Source organism: Grammomys surdaster, unplaced genomic scaffold (genome assembly GCF_004785775.1).
Source record: "Grammomys surdaster isolate TR1022 unplaced genomic scaffold, NIH_TR_1.0 211, whole genome shotgun sequence".
NCBI lineage: Eukaryota > Metazoa > Chordata > Mammalia > Rodentia > Muridae > Grammomys > Grammomys surdaster.
In genome coordinates, this window is record NW_021604656.1 from 571,168 (window position 1) to 581,949 (window position 10,782).

The 10,782-nt window shown below is 44.4% G+C and overlaps 1 protein-coding gene across 1 annotated transcript in view; it reads right to left on the reverse strand.

The window, feature by feature from the left end:
- Positions 1-10,782, reverse strand: part of Shc3 (SHC adaptor protein 3) — a 120,164-nt gene that overhangs the window by 46,673 nt on the left and 62,709 nt on the right. The window lies entirely within an intron of this gene.

Genomic DNA, 10,782 nt, shown 5'->3' on the forward strand with positions numbered 1-10,782 from the left:
CAGCAGCAGCAGCCCTCCCCTCGAAGTCTGCACCATGATCACCAGCAGAAACTGCCAACACTAAAGTCCTCTGCTGCTAAGCTAGCATGTTCTAGCATATTCTCTAGGTTCAGTATATTTCCAACAATAATTTTAATTTCTGGTGGGCTTCAGAGCTGAGGAACTGCTGAATTACAAAAACCCAGAGGTGTGAAGAGTAAAGGAACTCTGTGGTACAAGGGTGAGCCTACGTGCAGGGCCGGTGTGTAGAACTGTATTGGTTGAGAAGTTTGATATGCCAGGCACCATCCTGATCAAGGGATGAGAGTGCCCTCGTATGAGGGACACTCATAGGCTCCAGCAGGGCAGGGATAAAGAAAAGTCCAGAAAAGGAGACTGCGGAGGTCCAAATCATGTGTGTCAGGCTACGGTGGCAACTCCGATGGCCTTGAAAGCATCCACAGCTCAACGCTGTGACTCTCCGTAAGTGAGAAATGACTGGGAAAGGGGCTGAAGGCGGCTTCAAGTGGGAAACGTCTAAAGGAGCCAAGAACACTTCTAAACTCCCACATAAAGAGGGAGAAAATACTGCCAGAACAAAGAAAAATAAACAAGCGGGCACAAGAGATGGGCTGAATGAACAAGAGGAAAATGGCTCCTTAGAGACAGACAGCCAGTTCCCCAAACAGAATACCCCTCACAATTAATGTCTACCATCTAGTTGAAAAATAACCATGGCCTCAGTGTGACTGCTTCAGGAGACGTCCTTTTCAAATTAGGGCAGGGACCATGCAGGCGAGCCTCACGTTTACCATTCAATGCATTGTGGAGACGGGGAAGAAAAATAGTTTTTTGACAGTTCAGGCGCCAGGAAGCCTGCACAGTATGAGTCATCCTGACCTGGAAAACCGAACCTGGAGCAGATGTTTGGGATGACAATGTGGTTCCTATTTATTGTATGATAGCCATCTAACCGAGCCTCTGCCCAAACAATGAAATACACGCCATCCAAATCTGCTCAAAGCAAACTCCTTCTTTGCTTTCAGAACACGGAGGAGTGTTGTCTTTTGTAAGGAGTTAATGTGTGTGTGTGTGTGTGTGTGTGCGCGCGCGCGCGCCCACATGTATATGAATGTGAAATGCCTGCTTGAGTGCATCTCCATCAGGCTCCACCTTATCCCTTTGCTTCAGAGTCTCTCACTGAATCCAGAACTGAATCTGGCAGCCAGCAAGACCTAGCAATCCTCCTGTCTCCACAGTATACCCCAACACACACACACACACACACACACACACACACACACGGCAAAGGGGTAGAGGCATGTGTAACCAAGGCAGACTTTTGTTTAAGGAGTGTTGAGGATTTGAACTCATGTTTGCACAGCAAACATGTTATCTGCTGAGTCATTTCCTCAGCTCTCTGCTGTCTTTTTACGTAAGTATGTAAGTCTCAGTATGTGTTTTACCTGTTAAATATTTTCATGTGTGTTTTATTTTTAGTTATGTGTACATGTGTGGTGGGGGCGTGCAAAGCCAAAAGGAAGCAATCAGATCCCTAAGAGCTCTAGTTATGGGTGGCTGTGAGCTGCCCAACATGAGTTCTGGGAACTAAACTGTGTCCTCTACAAGAGCTGTATGTGCTCGTACCCACTGAGCCATTCCTCCAGTGTGACAGATTGCAGACCGAACATTCTATCAGAGAGGCCCATCGGATTCCCAGAGCACAGTCATACACCCAACATTTTATCCTTAAAATCTTCAGACACAAGACAAGCCAGAACTCCTTTTTGAGCTCACACAGTCCAGGTGATCCCTAAGGATACCCCTGTGAGCTTTCAGAATCCCCTGAGGTCTTCCAATCAATATGCTTTTCAGAAAAAAAAAATGCTGTCTTAGAATGGCCACAGAATCTGTTTCTAATTCTCACGTGATTGCATGTGTGCATAAATCCTCACTTCAACTTGAGATGGTATCTATTTCTGTTTGAAAGAGAAATGACACACCATTAAAAACAGCAATATTTAGATGTCTGAAATTAGTTACTTTAACTCCAAGGTCTAATTTTAAACGTAGATCTTCTCAATTTCCTTCCTGGCTTTCTTTTTTCTTTTTTTTTTTTTTTTTTTTTGTGAGCAGTACTGTCTCAATTTGTTCATTTAGCAATATTTTAATTCTGTGTAATTCCATTTAATCCCCTTTTGGAACCCAGGTACCAATTTTTCTGTTTTTTTTTTAATAATAGAGATTGCTTCTTAGCATTCCACTCGGTACAACCCAATTTTGAGAAGCTAAATCCTGACCTCAGTGCTCCAGTAATACGAAAATGGAACATTTGGCAAGCTCAGCAGTCCTCTGAAAGCTACCAGAGACAGCCAGGCCAAAACAGTAACCTTCAGGTTTATGACGACACCATCTCCTCTATCCAGGCTAGCATCCTCAATAGTAGAGCAGACACCTCTCACAGCTGGATCTTAGTCTTGCCCGTGTAGAACTTTAGAACTGGACTTTATGCAAATGTTCCAAGTGAAACAATAAAAATATAATGGGAACAGTTGGATGATTTCTGCCCTCTTCAGATTGTATTTAAGTAGGAGAAAGGGCAACAGAAAGTGAAATACATTCAACAATAAGCTAAGTGCACACACACACACACACACACACACATACACTGAGTGATGGATAGCCATTTAGAGGAAAACAGACTCTAGCCCATGCTTCAAATGCAAATTATCAATTCTTGGTTAATCACAAAGAGAAGCTGTTGTGATTTTTTTTAAATATCAAAGAAGCTCAGGAAGAATTGTTTTTTAATGATCTTTGAGTGGAAGGTTGATAAGAGAGTAAGATATCATAAAAGGAAAGAAATCCCAGTGCAAACTATAGCATCAAAATAAAAATTTAGGCAAGTCATGAGACAACCATCACAAAATAAGCCAGGAAAAAAAAACCTAAAAACACCAAAAGCCCAATGACAATGCTAAGGGTCAGGGATTTCAAGCAAGAAACGAGAAATGTTTTGTGAAAATGTGGGAGGCGTCTCAACTTGATCCCTTTGGTTACACATGTGCCAGTCAACAAGTTCTAGCAAGCAGGGCTCCAAGGTGAGTGTCATAGCTGTGAATGACATGAGTGGTCACACTAGGGACCTAAAACTCAGAAAGCAATGGATGCATCAACATAAAAAGCCAGGGGTGAGAAGAAGCCACTATAGAAGGGGTTCGTGAATGCCTCATCAAAAGGAGAAGAAAGAACAGCCTGTTCTGGCAGAGCAGAAGATGGGGCCCCGGGGTGGTGGGATATAAAATGCATGGAGCCTGAAGTTCAGTGCAGGGTGGGTGCAGAGCAGCCTGGAAGGAAGCTGAGACAGCCTGGGCAAGTTCTGTCCAGGGTGCTGACAGTGTCCTGTAGCCTGCAATGCTGGTCCTTATGAGACAATAAAACTCCTGACTAAACACACAGTCTTTTCCTCCGTGTTCATTTTTCTATGTCATGTGGCGGCTAGATCACATTGGAGACCTCCACTATCCAGGGTAACTTTGGCTCTCCCACTCTCTTCTGCCACCTTGCCCTTCCCATAGCAATCCTGCCAGTGCAGCTTCCGTTTTGCTTCCGTATAGAGACACATTACAGCACATCACAACAGAGAAGCAAAAACAGCAGGAACTTAAAGCAGCACGTCACATTGTATCCATAGTCAAGGCAGAGAGAAAAGGATGCATGTATACTTAGGACTCAGCTCACGCTTCCCACTCTTCTGCAATGGGGGATCCAAACCCAGGGAATGATGCCACCCACAATGGGCAGGGTCTTTCCTTATCAATTAACGTAATCAAGACAACCTCCACAGATATATCCACAGACTGACCTGACTTAGACACTCCCCATGGAGAGTCTCTTCCCAGGTGATTCTAGATCACGTCAAGTTGGCAATTAAAACTAACCATTACATATGTGGAAGGAAGAGGGGGAGTGAACTATAAGTTATAAAGTTCTGGGATCTAATTCTGGCTCCAAACACCACATATATTTATAACAATTACAATCTGATGGATTACATCATAAGATCCCAAAAGACAGAATCTCAAAAAAAAAAAATCTCATAGGAAAATAGTAGATCCATGTGTAGGCATAAATTACTGAAGGTGACTGTATTAATAGTTTATTTCCCCATATTATTAGACTCATTGTTGCAACCAAATACTTGAGAAGACACAACTTAAGGGAGAAGAACTTATTCTGGCTCATAGTTTGAGGGGGTACAGTCTATCACTGTAGGGAAGGCATGATGACCAGGGCCTGAGACTAGTGGTCATGTATCCATAGTCAAGAAGGAAAGAGTCTAGTTATAAAACCTCAAGGCATCCCAGAGTGACCTGCTTCCCCCCATCAGGCTCCAGGTCTAAAGTATCTATATCCTCCTAAGACAGAACCATCACTGGATGAGACCAAGTGTTCAGTAGCATGCTGGAGATGTCGTAGAGCAGTCTGGGCGTGATCTGAAGTCCCGCCTCTCTCCTGGTTCCACTGTAAACATACACCTTTCGAGGACAAGGACACAAGTAGGTCACCACTGGCTCCAGACATCCTTGCCTGAGCTTTGCAAACCTTTAGCAAGTCAACGACAGAACCAGAATGGGAACCCAGTTTCCACTGGCTGAAGAGATGACTCAGCAGATAAGTGAGCACAGTCATCTTGCGGAGGATCTGAGTTTGGTTTCCGGTACGCATGTCAAGGTGGCTCACAATCACCTGTAACTCCAGCTTCAGGGAATCCAATGCCTCTGGCCTCTGTGCACATACATGCCCCCACACACATACACGCACATATACACAGACATTAACTAAAAGTAAATTCAATCTTGAAAAACAAAATAAAATAGAAATCACACCTAAGTTTTCTCTTCCCCAATCCAGAAGGACACAGCAAAGTCAAACACACAACAGGCAGATGGCATCACTGACAAGCTGCAGCTCACCTACAGGAAAGTAGCACAGTTCCCTGGAGTCAGAGGGAAAAAGTGTCCACACCTCAACTTGTACCCTCCAGCCTTGGTTCTTCCCAGTGAGAATAGCTCATGGGGAAATTCTGTAGCCCTGAAGCCATGTCTTCCACACAAGGCTGTGTTGATGATGGCACCAAAGAAGCCGAGCTACGGACCTCCTGATGTTCTCCAGGACAGCCAAGGAGCAGTCATAGCCACTGGGACCAAGAAGCTGAATGCAGGGGGACCCTAGGTTTCCACATCATCCATGTGACATTTTTGATGGTCCACTTGGCTCATCCGAAGACGGACTCCTTTGCCAGGATTTTATCACTCATAAAATAACTTTATACCACCATTCTAAACCCGAAGACATTGCCAAATATGACAAATCAAAGCATCAACTCCTAGAAATCTGTGGCTCATCGGTTTTACTGGTTTTGTGCCCACCCCACCCCAATGTTAGTTATGTTTCTGTTGCTTCAGTAAATATCCTGACCAAAGAAACTTGGGCAGGGAAGGGTTTTACTTCAGCTAATAGGTTATAATCCATCATTTACAGAAGCCAAGGAAGAAACTCAAGGTAGGAAATTGCAACAGAAACGGTGGAAGGAGGCTGCTTACTGGCTTGCTCCCAGACTCACAGTCAGCTACATATTTGATGTAGCCCAAGACCACTCTCCTAGGGATGGTGCTGTCCACAGTGTGCTGGGCCCTCCCACTCAAATAGCATTTAAGAAATTGCCCAAGGAGATGCCTACAGGACAATCTGGGGGAGGCAATTCTTTAATTAAGGTTTCCTTTTCCCAAATGTGTCAAGTTGACAATCAGTTTAGCCATCATATTCAACAACTGAAAAAAAAATCTTTAATATGATGAAGTGAGGTACCATGAGTCAGTAGAAAGTTGTGCATCCAGAAATGATAAGTGGGGGAGGGGACAAGAGAGGGTAGAAAGCAAGAATGTTTACTTCTTTTGGTCCCTGGGCCTTAAATAGGCTGACTAACTTTGTGAAACAACAGATAAATAATTTGGTAGCAAAACCTATTCAGATACATTATCATAAGTTAGCTATGGAGGACCACGAGACTCAAGATGATGTTGTTACTCTATCCAGGGTTTTCCCAAAACCCATTTCCACCCAACTTAAAAGAGGGGACTTCTGCCCCTAGACCTAGCAGAGAGGGGCCACCCAGAACCCCCTCTGACTGGCAATCTGAATTCTTGCTTAGGCTGCGAGGCTAAGAACTGCAAGGGAATATAAATAAAAGTTAAAAGTATCTATCTGGGTTCCCTGGGGGACAAGCCTGACTGCATAGGGGTTGATGTCAAAAGTATCCCCTCTCCAGGAAAAAGACATCGGGATGTGTATGGCCCTCATGTCTCACTGGACAACAACAGGGGGACTGGAGCCATTACAAGGTCCCCTTCAATTACTGGAGGTCAGGCCTCTATCCCCACCTTCACAAGATTAGACTTGCCACAGCCTTTCTATACTTAGAGAAGGGAGGAGATGTCAGGGGCAGCCCTGCTTACACACTGAAGACCTAAAATCAGCCATAGGCCTAAAATCAGCAATAGGCCTGCAAAGTTCTGCGTGGCTCCCTCCTCGTCTCTGACTCCTATCTCCATACGTATGCATATCTATGGGGACATATAAGGGAAGTGCCACTAGGTGAGTTGAGGAGGAGAGGCACAAGAGGGGACTATATTCTAGAAAATGCCAAGTAAACTTTCCAGGAAGCTGGGGATGGTGGCCTCTGAAAGCAGCTTGAAATGAGGCAGAGTGAGAAGGGGCAGTATGGTGTCCCCATGATGAGAAGCCACACCTGACATTGCTTCCTGTCTGAGATCTGCCCAGTACTTCAAGGTGAAGGAAAGCTAGATGCAGGAACTCAGAGAAAGCCCAAGTGTATGCACCACCTTCCTGAGAACCAGGCCTCAAATGCTCAGGACACAGAGTGAACTGAAACATAGGGAAAGTTCTTCAGTCTCTCTAGAACCATGTGACATCAATGGAGTCAAACTGAATCTATACCCATCCTCCAGAACTCAGTTTTTCTCAGGTCTTGAAGGTTCTCGGAAGTATGGAAAAGGGGCAGAACCTGGGAGAAGCCCCTGGCCACCTTGCTCACCTATTCATCTGATGGCCAAGGAGATTACCCCATGACCACCCTCTCCTGCAGTGAGGAGGCAAACAGTCCATCCCTCCCCAGGTCCATAGCAAACAAGAGGGGCAGCCTGGGACGGCACCCAGTAACCACTTGGAATCTCGTCTGGGCACCATAGCGCACAACTGAGCAGGGCAAACAGTGTGCTAGAGTGCACTCAGTGAGTTCCCCACTCCCGCAGCTTCCAGGGCTATGATAAACACCCATGCCTTGCCTCCAAAACCCTTTCTCAAAAGTAGCTCAGTTAGTAGCGTCCTTGCTTAGGATGCACAGAGCCCTGGCTTCCATCTGCAGCGCCACATAGAACTGAGTGTGGCGCCTGTAATGCAGCAGAGAGAAAGAGGCAGGAGGATCAGAAGTTCTAAGTCACTCCTGTTACATCGTGAATTTGAGGATAGCTTGGATACAGACCCTGTCAAGACAAGAGGAGAAGGGAGGTAGACAGAAGTGAAAAAATGGTTCTCTCTCTCTCTCTCTCTCTCTCTCTCTCTCTCTCTCTCTCTCTCTTTCTCTCTCTCTCCTCCCTCTCTCTCTCTCTCTTTCTCATACACACACACACACACACACACACACACACACACACCAGCCCATTCCACTCTTCTACAAAGGCACAAGGCAGTCCAGTCCACAGACAAAGACCATAGAGTTCACTCACACGGTGGTGTAGACCTATATACACCCAGCCATCCAGAGTACCTTAGAATTTTTAAAACAACATGAAGACATTTTGAAAAATATAACAAGAAATAAAAATGAGGGGGATCACATTCTTCTAGATAGTACACATGGCTACACGAAGCCAAATGTAGAACTGAAGATCACATTGCATGAAAGACAGATGCATGAGCGGATAGGAAAAAACATGCAGAAATACAGATGTGTGTGGAGTCCGGCAGAGGAGAAGGTCTCCTTCAGATACTGTAGGGATTTTGGATTGGATTGGCTATCTGATTACAGATAATTGAAAGTCCCAATGTGAGCCTGGGAATAGCTCAGCTGGTAAGATGCTTTCAGCAGAAGCACAGGGACCTGAGATCGATGGCCAGAACCCATACAGAAGCTGGGTCTGGGGACATGTGCCAGGAATCCCAGAGCTGGGGAGACAGAGACAGGAGATGGCTCACCTGCTCGGCTAATCAGTGAGCTGCAGGTTCAGTGAGAGACCTTGTGTCATAAAATAAGGTGGAATGCTGGGTGTGGCAGCATATACCTTGAATCCCAGAACTCAGGTGGCATAGGCAGGCGAAACTTTGTGAGTTCTCCACCAGCCTGGTCTACAGTAAGTTCCAGGCTAACTCAGGCAACATTGTAAGACCCTGTTTCAAAATAAAAATGTACAAAGAGATAGAGGAAACACTCATTCAATGTGTTTACCTCTGGCTTCCACATGTATGCATAGCACATGCATGTACACACACACACATACACACACACACACACACTAAATAAATGATGTGTATGATGTGTGCATGTACGATGTATGTCTGAAGTGTATGATGCATGTATATCATGTATGTGTGTGATGTGTGTATGTATGATGTGTATATGTATGTAAATTAATTAAAACTTTGTGTAAAGGAACTAGAAAGAATCAACATTAGTAATGGCGCTATAAGGCCTATAAGAACAGGCAGAATTCCTAAAGTCCTGGTGACAACAGGGACACCAGATGCATACACCAGAGACCAGTATCCACAGTGTGTCCCCCTAGCTATCATCCCAGGCCATCAGACCCAGTGGGCCGGGTAAAGCCAAAGACACTTGACTCTGTTCTTAGACAGCTGTGGGTGCTCCATGCACAATAAGGAATCACGCACAAGAGACAGAGCCATTAAAGAGGAATGTGCACATCATACATACACACATCATACATACACATCATACATACATGTATCATACATACACACATCACACACATACATGATATACATGCGTCATACACATAATACGTACATCATACATGCACACATCATACATACACACACACACACACACACACACAAACTCAGTCCTGGAGAGGGCCAAAATTGCTTGGTTGAAAAGAAGAAAGCAAGACAAGGAAATGGCTAGAGCCCCACAAAGTGCCGTGCGATGGTCAGAGCATTATGAGGTGCCCCCCCCCCTACAGTGAGCATGCCTCAAGGCAGCTGTCCAAGCTCATCGGTGGTGGTGGCCTTTGGTGGGGAGAATGCTCCATTGCAAGGCTAGCTCTGGATACCAGCAGTCATCCCAGGGACCTGAGGGTCACAATAGATCTCAGTGGTAGAGTTCTTGCCTAATGTGTACAAGGTCATGAATGAATGAATGAATGAATGAATGAATGAATGAATGTTTTTAAAATAATGAAAAGCACCCATCATCTCCTCAGAGAGGAAGACAGACTCAGGGTCACTGTTCAACATCCTGTTTCTCTCTCAGAGAAAGTATCAAAGTGCGTTTAACTAAGTTACAGGAAATTGCAAGTTGACTAATAAATAAAATTTTAAGAGTGCAAAGATTTTCCTTCAAAAAAAGCTATCAATGTCTTCCATTTCTTCAAAGTTGGTAAGAAGGAGGAGTTGGTAAAAACATGAGAGAAAGGGTTTTTCTACCAAAATACCAAAAGCTGAGTTTCTAAAGGAAGGGACTTTCATACTGCCAAACATGAGTGGTCCCATTCATTCCCATTGGTAAGATAGCCCTGAGGCAGAATAGAAACGGAAATAACTTAATGTAATATTTGGTCTTCTGGTCTCTTAGCCAATTGCTTTCTCCTGACTTTATTTTGTGTCATTAAATAAAGGCCTGAAAACTTAAGATTTTTCCCGTGTGCTGCGTTGTGTGTTCTTGTGATGGTGAGTGTTGATTGTCAACTTAAGGTTTAGGAGGCAGGCCTCTGGGCATACTTGTGAGGAATTGTCTACAATACAGTTAGCAACTGAGAATTCTGGGAGGGATTTGTCTCGATTATGTTATCAGTGTGAGAAGGTCTAACTTAAGTGTAGATGGAATCTGGACCCATAAGTGAAGAAGGCGAGCCGGGTACAGCACGCATTCTCTGTTTCTGATTGTGGATGTCATGTGACCAGTTCCCTCAAGCTCCCGCCTCTGTGTCTTCCCTGCTATGACTTACTGTAACCTGGAATTGTGAGGCAACCTAAACTGCTTCTCCTTAAGTTCCTTGTGTCAGAGTATCTCATCACTGCAACAGGAAAAGAAACTAAGGCATTTCTGGGAATTCAAGTCACCAAGATGAGTTTATGGAGAAAACTCAAACCCTAGAATTAAAAAGATCACTGGGCTAAGACTGATTTAAGAGCTATCAGTGAGATAATACCGTGATTCTGAGGCAGCACAGATGAGACCCGCACTTAAAGCAGCGTAAATATAAATGCATTGATAATGAATACAGAAAATATACGATCTTGCCTGGCAAGATGGCAGGCAATAAAGGTATTTGTTGTCAAGCCTGATGACCAGAGATTGAACCCCCAGGACTCACATGGCAGGAGAGAACTGATTCCTCTGACCTCTACATATGTGTAATGGCATGGCATAGGTCCTAATAAATAAATGTGACTTTCAATTCTTTTTGTTTCTAAATTGATCTTTGTTAGTGTAACAAACACAGAGAATAGTTGTACACTGATCTGATACTATGTAGTCTTTCT